The sequence below is a fragment of the Octopus sinensis genome, linkage group LG12 (genome assembly GCF_006345805.1).
Source record: "Octopus sinensis linkage group LG12, ASM634580v1, whole genome shotgun sequence".
Lineage (NCBI taxonomy): Eukaryota > Metazoa > Mollusca > Cephalopoda > Octopoda > Octopodidae > Octopus > Octopus sinensis.
In genome coordinates this window covers 75745303-75756507 of record NC_043008.1, presented here as the reverse complement: position 1 = coordinate 75756507, position 11205 = coordinate 75745303, and positions in this window count along the sequence as shown.

The following is an 11205-nucleotide window of genomic DNA, read 5'->3' as shown; positions in this document are numbered from 1 at the left end:
AAGAATGAAAAACTCCCAGTAAGAAATAATGATATACTAGTAGAAGTGAGATTAAAAGAACGACTGAGAAAATAATTTCAAAATGTGAAGATAGATAGAAACTAATAAATATGACAAGGTATAGATATATTAAGTTCAAGATTTAGAGGGAGATATATAGAAAGAAATGGCCTATGACAACAAGGATAGGAAGTTGGTGTGATAAGTGGTATGGGGTAAAGAAGAAAATGTGTAGAATGGCAGTAGCATACGCGACAAGTTAATTAGAATTATCAGGTAACAAGACTAGAAACCAGGAAGTGGGATATTATGTGAAGAGAGGAGTTTAAACTTTAGGATGAGGGATGCCGTAACAGATAAAATGTACCTATTAGCTTCTCGCTGTGTGGTATAGTGGTCAATGCAATTTATGTGGGAAGGAAATGGTTATCATGTAGAGAAGGGGAAAAGCAAGACGATTGAGAGGTGGGACTCAATTTTATAATTTTATAAGCTATATGAGGCATAATAAGTGCAGAAACAATGCTTTACATGTATGCGTTAGTTAATAGCTCCCAGAATAAAGAATTTATTGTAATTGTAAGCGATTAATATTTCAAATCGTAACTTCAATGAAAAGTATATATATGGTTAAAAATGGGCATGGAGTAGCATAGGAGTAAACAAAAGGATCTCAAAAATTGTACATTAGCTGCAAATATAAGTAAGTTGTTGTTAGAATATAGTATGTGGTTGCTAGACAATAATATTAAGTTAAATCGTAACGGAATTACGAGGGGAATGTGGTGTGAACTGAAAAATTATGGAATGTGAGTTTAGAAGAGGAAAAGTAAATAAGGATTTTAGAAAATAATGTAGAATTATAATCATAGTAAAAGACAGGGGACACGGTGGTGCACTAGGGATTAAATTGAATCAGGTTAAATTAAATAAGGATATAATGTATTTCTAATTAATGTCGGCGAGAATTGTGTGCAGAGTTTCAAAGCGGTACATTTAGATTTGTGATAAAATTGAAACGATGTTAAGATTTGGGGAAATAATTAGCAAACGCTTTATTTTGTGAGCTCAGCAATTGCACTGGATTATATAAAATGAACCCCACAAACCGAAAAAAAACCCAAAAAGGAATCACAAAAGTACATCCTGTCCACATAAACACACACCAAACAAACATAAAAAAAACTACCAACAACTGCCACAGACACGCCTACAGCATCACCAACCTTTCCACAATCACAATCATAAACTGCTCCAGCAAAACTACGCCAACTGCAACAGCGGATTAAAAGAAAGCACTCCCAGCAGTAACAGCCAACCACAGAAACACTAAACTTCCTGCTAGTTAGGAGGGCAAATAAACAATTGATGAACCGCTTAGCGCAATAGAAGGATGTTGGGAAAGAGGGTGTGATCTTTTAGCACCAGTACCTTTCAAATGCCAGGAACACTGGTGTTTGTACGAATGCCTATACAGACATATAAACTCGTTAAGGAGAGCTTCCCCCAAGACGTGGGAGCCCTTATTGTAAAATCCAGGAGTAGGCTTTGAAAGGGGTTCCAGAGGGTCCACAACAACTCATGGACATTGATACACCTGACCTCCAACGACACTCTTTTGTGTCATCTCCAAACTTTATGCGGTCGTCATACTGTGTTTAAGAGTAGTTAGTATAAATGTTCGTCTTTATGGACGAGCACGGTATCTGGTCGTCTCACCTCTATGATTTGGTTGCATTCCATCTTAAAATCCCAGAGCATTTTGTAATGTTCGGTTTCTATTACTCCCTATGAATTATGTTTACTTAACCGCAAAACAGCCAGTGGAAATATCTGGCTACATTGTCGTTTTTCCTTTTGTGTTCGCGCTGTGAGACTCACTAATAATATGGCGTATGCTTTCGGCCTTCTCTGAGCACATCCTACACCGTGGCGGGTCAGTGCTTTTATCAATGTGATATTTGGAGCAGTTTGTTCTAAGAGCTTGTTTTTGAGCGTTGCAAACTAATGCTTCGGTGGGCCCTCCTAAGTCTCCTTTCTACTGCCATTGCCAGATTCTATCCCAATCAATATCATCTTTATTCTTCAAGAATTGACTGTGCCTTTTCTTGTACTGCCACATTTTCTTTATCTGCTCTCTCTGGTCTTTCTTAAATTGTGCTGGATCTACGGCTATGTACACTTTTAAGGTTCCCTGCATTTTCTCTGCTTCAATCACTTCTTTTTACTCCCCTCGTCATACCATGCCAGGGTATTCTCCCCTTCCCTTACACAACATTCACAGCACACCAATCTCCGCCCTCCTAGTTGTTATTGTTGCTCTTGTTTTGTTGGGGCATCTGGAGTTTTGCATGAGTATCGGGCTTATTACCTGCAGCCTACGGTACATGCTATTCGTTCTTTTCAGCTATCTAATACTTTCCTGAATATTCTGTCCGTGCCAAGTAGGCAAGACGTTTGTAATAAAAAATTGAAAATTATTTAAGAATGATCCCTGACTTACCATTCATGCAGGAAGTGCAAAAGATTGCCTCGACTAGTAAGTCACACATACTAAGAGACTTGTCGCTCTGAATTTTCTTTCCTTTTCCCCCCTTTTTCTCTGTGTTTACTTTTTTATTTTTTATTTTCTGCCACACCTTTTCGATTTCGATTAGCAAAACTATATATTTTCTGAGCTTATAAATTTCTTTTGCAAATATATTATTGACAGAAGGTATGCTCACGTCAATCAATAAACAAACTCTACTGTTTTGGTTCTTCACAAAAATATCTGGTTCATAATAATAATAATAATAATAATAATAATAATAATAATAATAATAATAATAATAATAATAACAATAATAATAATAATGATAATAATAATATTACTTATTATTATTATTATTATTATTATTATTATTATTATTATTATTATTATTAGCAATAAAAGAAGAGTGCCATTGTTATCAAGTGAACGATATTTTGACATCTCGAGTGTCTTCCTCAGGTTCAAAAAATAAACTTGTCAATCTACTTCAAATTTAGAGGATTCTGGTAACTCCTCCAGAATAAGAGAGACAGATACTGTCAGATCATTTATGTAGCCATAACAAATAACATAAATTTTGTGAGGTTGAAAGAATCACCAAGTACTCCGAATTGAAAGTGGAAATGGCAACACTGAATGGAATGCGAAAGGGTAATGTAAAATTGATACCAGTGATGATCGGAGCGCTTGGCTCAATCCTATTAAAACTTCAAATTTTATTAAGCCAACTGGAAATCCCATGCATGATAGATGTCTTGCAAAAAGCAGCCTTATTGAACACAGCTCACATTTTAAGGACAGTATTATCCGCCTGATGTCCTTGTTGTGACTTAACAAATGACTAAAGTCTCCGTTGTATTTTTACCTATATTGTGTTACGAAGGAATAATAACAACAACAACAACAACAACAATAATAATAATAATAATGATAATAATAACTAATAATAATAAATAAACCGCCGTAGAGGGACCATTATCGAATTTTAGGCCCCATTATCAACTTTTATTGAAATCCAATTAGCCAATGATTGAACTAGATAGTAGTTTAACATGTATGCAGAATTTTGTGAAGATTGGTTCTCTGGTGTAGGCTGCAAGATGGTAAGAGACAAACTGAAATTGCTATTTATACGTAAGATGTATGTATATGTGTGTGTCTTTGGGTCCCTGTAACTTTGTGGTTTTGAAAAATAACCTATACAATAAGTACCAGGCTTAACAAATGAGTTCTGCAGTCGATTTGATCTTGACTACAAAGTCCGTCAAGGCGGTACCCCAACATACTGCAGTGAAAATGACTGAACGAAGTAAAAGATAAAAGACTGTCACCGTTTTGTTCGATTGTACAATCCAAGGTAATCAATCAGCATACAATGTAGGCCGTTAATATCCTTAAGCGTGTTTATACTTCCTACTTCATCCCTTTTGCCAGAAAGTTGTTGAACATATCGATCGGAAGAGGTTATTAGCTTCCAGTTTTCTCAGAAAAAAATATTCTCATGCCACGATTATTTTTTTTATCCTGGAGATAAATGTGGAGAGGTTCTTTTAGAAGAAATTAGTTCATTCGAGAATTTTATATATCTGATCATTGAATTTGTTGTCATAGAAGAAGGTCCGCTATCTCATCTTCATCTGATCTTGTCTCTAGACTAATCATTCTATTTTCTGCTCAGTTCCTCTCTTCTCTTTAACAATTTATATTTTTAAACACTGCTAGACGACTCGCATTTGCCGACCCTCTCTTCAGATGGGAAACCTGACTTACTGGAGTATGTGTAAACTTGTCACTGGTCGAACACCTATGGCATTTAGCAGACATCAACTGCAAATTGTGGTTATTACATAACACTTAGATGTTTGAAACAGCTGTTCAAATGAGACATTCCATATTTTTTCTGTATATATTTTTCATTATTCTTTAGAGTGTAATCTGTGGTTCACGTAAATATGTGTACAAACATAATTTCCTTTTTCTGCCTCTCTCAACTTCTCACTCTCCTCTCTCTGTATCTATAAACACACACATATACACGTAAATATATGCATCTCCGTTACGATATTTCTCCGCCTCACTCTCTCTCCCCTTCCTCTCTCCCTCTCTCTCTCTCTTTCTGTATATATATATATATATATATATATATATATATATATATATAAGAGTGCAACTCTGATAACGGACAGAGTCAACGACTATTGAAGAGGTTGCAAGACGCAACGAAAATTTTTAGAATATATAGATAAGAAAATGAACGGAAATCGAACCAGTGAATGTGTTAAATAGTACGCCAATAAAAGAGAATAGCTCTCCCCAGACAAATAATATATAAATATGTATGTATATATATATATTTATAGGTAAGGAAAAATTTTTTTAAAAATGCAGAATGCTCAAATGAAAGAAAATTTTAATAAAATGAGAAAATGATAAAATATATAAATATATATTTATTCAACCGGTTTTCGTCCTTGTATGACTTGTCAAGAATATTTATGTTTTAAAAAGTTATTTTAAAAATTAGAAAGGGGAAAAAAAGAAAATTGCATTGTTTTTTGTAAAAGAATAATGATAAAAATGTACAAAAATTAAAAAATAAGTTCTCCGATACATTGTGAGTTCGTTGTGTATCTTGAGTTTTATGGTTGTTTACCAAAAAATTACCATGAGGTGTTAAGATCCAAAGGGATTAAGAGCATGTGATGTGTTGTGTTGTTAAATTCAGCATGTTGCAGGACAGGAAGTAGTAGTAATTGTGGTCCTGATTCTTTAGTTCCTGTGTTGTGGGTAAGGGGAGACAACTCTTTTGAGTTCTTCAATAAAACCCAAATTATAAAACTATCATTTTAGCTTCATTTGCATTATCTTTTTTATATAATTACTTGTTAACTTAACTTTCAGATTTTAACACTTTATTTATATTATTTTCTAATAATATAAATCTGCATAGGCAATTGCATTTCAAATTGTCATATCATTTATAATAAAAATGATAGTAATAACAACAATAGTAAAAATGATATTTAAAGAATATAAGTTTTAGCTTGAAGTGATGAATGCATGGTATCTTTATATATTTGTGTTAGTCCATCCATGAAGAGTGAGGTAGAGAAAGGAAGTTTGATCAACGAGGAGTTTGCATATTAAGTTGTGTTTGGAATTTTTCAATAAAGAGATTCTCCTTGTTAATTCTCTCCTGTGTGGTGATCCCGTCTTTACATTGGTAGAAGGGGAATATATAGAATTTGGGGTTTAAGTCTTTAGCACATGAGTCTAAGTGGTCACTCAGTGGAATTTGTCGGTATTCCGGGAGATTTATTTGTTCTTTATGCACCGTTACTCGTTTACGTAACGGGAGACTCGTTTGTCCAACATAATTATGTTGGCAACAAGCGCATGTGAGGACGTAGATAAGGTTCTCGGAGGAACAGGAGAAGTTAGTCGTGATTTTAAACTTCGTACCTTGTTTGAAGGTAAATTCAGAGCCTTTAAGTAGAAAGGGGTAGGTACCACAGTTTGAGCGTGCACATTTTTTTTACTGTTGGGGGTGGATGTGGTGTGTGAAGTTTGGCATTTGTCAAGAGTTTTTTTAAAGATTTGTGTTGCCTTTTGCATTTGAGGATTTTGTGTGTATTTATAATGTTTTTCATTTTTGGGTCTGTTGACAGTAGACTGAGGTTTTGTATGATTGTGGTGTATGCTTCGATATTTTTGGGGTTGTGGGTGGAAATGTATGGAAGTATTTTGAGGTTGTGTGTGGTGTTAGGTTGGGTGGTTTTCAGTGTAGTGTTGTCTAGTTCTTTGGCGCGTTTTATTCCATACTCTATAAGGGTGGAGGGATATTGACGTTGTAATAGTGTTTTTTTGAGGTCTTGAAGGCGTATTTCTCGTGTTTTTGGATCCGAGACAATGGTGCATACCCTTTTAGCTAAATTGAAAGGGATATTTGTCTTGGTGTGTTTTGGGTGGCATGAACTAAAGAGGAGGTATTGTTGTGAGTCTGTAGGTTTGTGGTAGATGTCTGTTATGATTTGGTTCTTAGGTGTTTTTATAATTAGGAGATCAAGGAATGGGAGATGATGTTTGCTTAATTCCATAGTGAATTGGATGTTGGGATGTATGTTGTTTAGTATGGTTTTGAATTCCAGGAGTTTTTCATAAGGTTCTTTCCATATGATGAAACAATCATCTAAATACCTTTTCCAGTTTTCCATTAGGTAGGTGTGGAAAACATGTCCAAATTTCTGGCTTGATATTTCATAGAGTGACAGTTCGAAGTAACCTATTATGAGGTTCGCAAGGACTGGTGCAGCCTTGGTACCCATCGCAATACCACATTTTTGACGGTAGTGTGTGTCGTCGAAGAGAAAAAAATTTGTTTGTCAGAATGAACTTAAGAGATTCTGTAATAAAAGACTTGTTAATGCGGTCAGGGAATGTCTCTGGGTGTTTTTCTAGCCAGAAGTCAATTGCCTATATACCATACTCGTGTGGAATGTTGGTGTAGAGGTTGATGACATCAAAGGATACCAGGAGTGCCTCCTCGTTAACTGTTTTCGGGAGGTGTTTGAGCATGTCCAGATCATCCCTAATGAAACTTTTGATGTGGGTAAGGAAAGGTTTCAAAAGGATGTCTAGGATGTCCTGATTCTTCAGTTATATATATATATATATATATATATATATATATATATAACCATGCGCGTGCACGCACACATAAACACATAAACACAAGCATCTACAGGTTGAGCTTTCCTGTTATATACAACAGACTAGCTATTTTGACCAGTGATTCGCTCGGGTTTTGGTGGTGGTGTTGTTTTGTGCGTGTTCTCTCCTTCTCCCTTTCTTCTTTTGTTCGTCTCCTTTCCCTGGTTCTTTTTATTGCCCTCTTCTTTGCCCCCCTTTCCAAACTCCCCCAAATTTTTACATCCACAATTAAAGATAACCGATTCTAGCACCTGCAGCAACACGAAAAGCCACAATTTTTCAAACAGCGCAACGTGTCTATCCCATAAAACTCATTTTTTTCCATATTCCTCACCATAGTAACCAAACGGTAGCCCCAAGCGACTTGCAGCCCTCCTCACACAATTGCCCACCCCGTTTTATCCTCCAGTGTACATTTTTGCGCCAATCCAAACCCATCTACCGCCCTGAAACCTTTCCCATCCCAAATTGAGACAAATAACCAAGAAATCAAACAACTTTTTCACATTTCAGCTTTATAGATATTGAGAAGGTTAGTGCAATTTCTTACTTAACAACCTGCACCGATGAATTCCTTAAATTGCTGAAATGTTTGTCCTATACATTAAAGTCTCTATCTCAATGAGATCGATATTGACTGCAAGGGGCGTATGGTATGCCACACGCCAGATGCCTCAGCATCGCCGCAGTCTAATGACTGAAACAAGTAAAGCATAAAATATATTGTGACCGAGATACAAAATTATTGCCTATCATATGAGAGTCATATTCTGTATTTTTGCATTGCCATGATTTTGTGACATTAGCAACCAACCTGCGGTTACATAAATTAATCATCTACACTGCTGAAACTTACATATGAAGATAAGTAATTATGCATACATCCGCATGAATACATATACATACATAAACACAGCAATATACATATTATGTCATGCTTCCGTTATACCTGATCCCCCCTCAGACTAAGAACTACACCAAAGTGAAAGACAAGGAAAAGATTCCGCGCCCGAACACTTTCTTATGGAACATATTTCAACACAGTTTATCGAAACAAATGGAAATTGTTTGCTATCTAAACTCGTCACCGATAGAAACTATATTTTCTTTAAACATTTGTAAAGATTCCTCGATTCAATGATTTCCATTTAAATAATTCGGTCAAATTTCTTATTATGAAATGTTTTCTGTGTTATGATGTTTAAATTTGATTGTTTTTTACGGCTTCCAATAATATACTGGGAAATTGTGTCCGCTCTTTCTACATGTAAACATAAATATCAAATTACAACCAAAAGAAAGCAACTAACTACATCAGATATCTTTTTACGATTCATTAAAGAATAACGTTCGTATTTCTTTCCGAAAGGATATCTGTAAAGTATTTCTGATAATTATGTACACAATTTCATATTATTTCCGTGAGAATTACCCGAAAATATGGAAGATTTTCGCATCGAAATTGGATTTTAATTTCATATATTGTTGGCACCTTTCATATTTAAATGAAAGATGTACGCGTGCATTTAAATGTTATGTATGTAAGTAGGTGCATGTTATGTATGTATGCATATATATATATATATATATATGTGTGTGTGTGTGTGTGTGTGTGTATCATATATAACACAAATATGACACACACACACATAAATATATATATATACATATATACATATATATACATATATATATATATATATATATATATATATATATACATATATATATATATATACATATATATATATATATACATATATATATACATATATATATATATATACATATATGAAACTCTGCGTTTATGAAACTCTGAAACATATTGGAGAAGATAATAGTTATTTGTGAAGAACTGATTCCAAGGAAAATTGGAAATATTTTTAAATATAATTTAATCACATAATGATATTGTCAATGAATGATATATTTAATACTACATTTTATAGGAAACTTATTACTCATATTTATAACTTCTTTTATCTCAATCGCAAACACACGTACAACACATATGTCTCTTTGTGATTGCATATTCGTATGTATACATATGTGTGTTTGTTTGAGTGTGTATAAATGCATATATATATATATATATGTGTGTGTGTGTGTGTGTATGTATGTGAATATGTATATACGCATTTATATGTATCTCTCTCTTTTTTATATATATATATATATAATATATATATATATATATATATATTATATATATATATATTTATATATGTGTGTGTGTGTACATGTGTGTGTGTGTACATGTGTGTGTGTGTGTTCGTATGCGTGTGTGCATGTGTCTGTAAATTAAGTAGTAATTTTAATGTTGTTGAATTTCTCATTCATTATAATGCTTTCGTATAATTATAAATTTATTTACCACACTTATAAAATCATTTAAGTGAAAGAATATAGTGGAGGGTTAAACCTATTTGTATTTTCATATTAAATTAAGGTGTTAAATATAACACGTAGAATAATAGCTGAACATGAAGCCACTGTACGGCAAATATTGAAACAGTACTAATACTGTTTAATATCAGGCTCCTTGTCGAAAAATTCATACAGGAAGAATTCCATACAACATCTTCGATTGCCTATTTATATAATGGAAATCAGGTATTTTGTTATGTAGTTGAGAATTTAATTAGTCATATATTGGATGTATTGGAAAAAGTTACATGGTTTTTTAAGCACAAATATAATCACATCCACATATGCATGAATATTTGTATGTATGTAAATGTATATAATGTATTTTTTATATGGCTGAGGCCTATTCGTATTAATGAACTAAATAGGTATATATATACGTATGTATGTATGTATTTGTGTGTGTATGAATGTATGTATATCTATATATCTTTATCTATCTATATATATATATATGTAGGTCCCGGGTTGAGTCGGGGTTAACCACAGTAAATAAGGTACTCAATACATAGCAGAGTAAATTAATTTATTTTATAGAAGGAGCTTCTACAGAGACTAGAACTGTTTCATTCAAAAGAAATCATCAGGAAGCTTCCTGATGATTTCTTTTGAATGAAACAGTTCTAGTCCTGTAGAGGCTCCTTCTATATATATATATATATATATATATATATATATATAATATATATATATATGTGTGTGTGTGTGTGTGTGTGTATATATTGATAGAAATGGCAAGACGGCAAAAGAATGGAAGAGACCTCGATGTTATGTAAATATATTATGTGACAATTATTTGGTAGCCATGATAAAACTCCGAGTTTCGGATGACGGGGCGGAAATCCACGCCGGCATCTCTTCCATTATCAGGCCATCGAAAAAAATGCTATGAAAAAGACCGTTAAACAAAGGGAAATTACTGCGTGATTGACCGTTATTAAGACAAAAAAGCTATTAGAATGACCGCTAAGTAAGGGGAGAGATTAAAAATCTTTAAAAGATAAAGGTGGGGCACAGAGTGGGGCAGAGTCCCCCCTTCCCCGTGGAAATTCATATTCTTCGCATTTTGATGAAATTTGAACCATAGGTATCGGAAATAAATTCGAAACTATACCCAAAATTTTCATTTCTTTAGATGATTCTAAAAACCCCTAATGAGGGCTTACTCCCCACATTTTGTCATTTTAATGGACTAAAATAACTGAATGGATTCTTATGACATTTGGAAATTAGGTTCAATGCATAAGGATGGGTATACTGCAGTATGTTTGGTTTGAATTTGAGGGTTGTTAAAGGAGGAAGAACCCCCATAAAAAATTCATCAATTCCCGATGTTGATGAAATTTCAACCATAGGTAATTGATACAAATCTAAAAAGTATTCCTAAAGTTTCCACTTCTCATGAGGATTCTAATACCCCTTAATGGGGGCCTTAACTCCCAAATGTTAGTCATATTTTATGATCCGAAACAAGGTCAAATATATTGAATGGATCTTCATGAAATTTGGAAATTATATTCTAGGCAGAAGGGCAA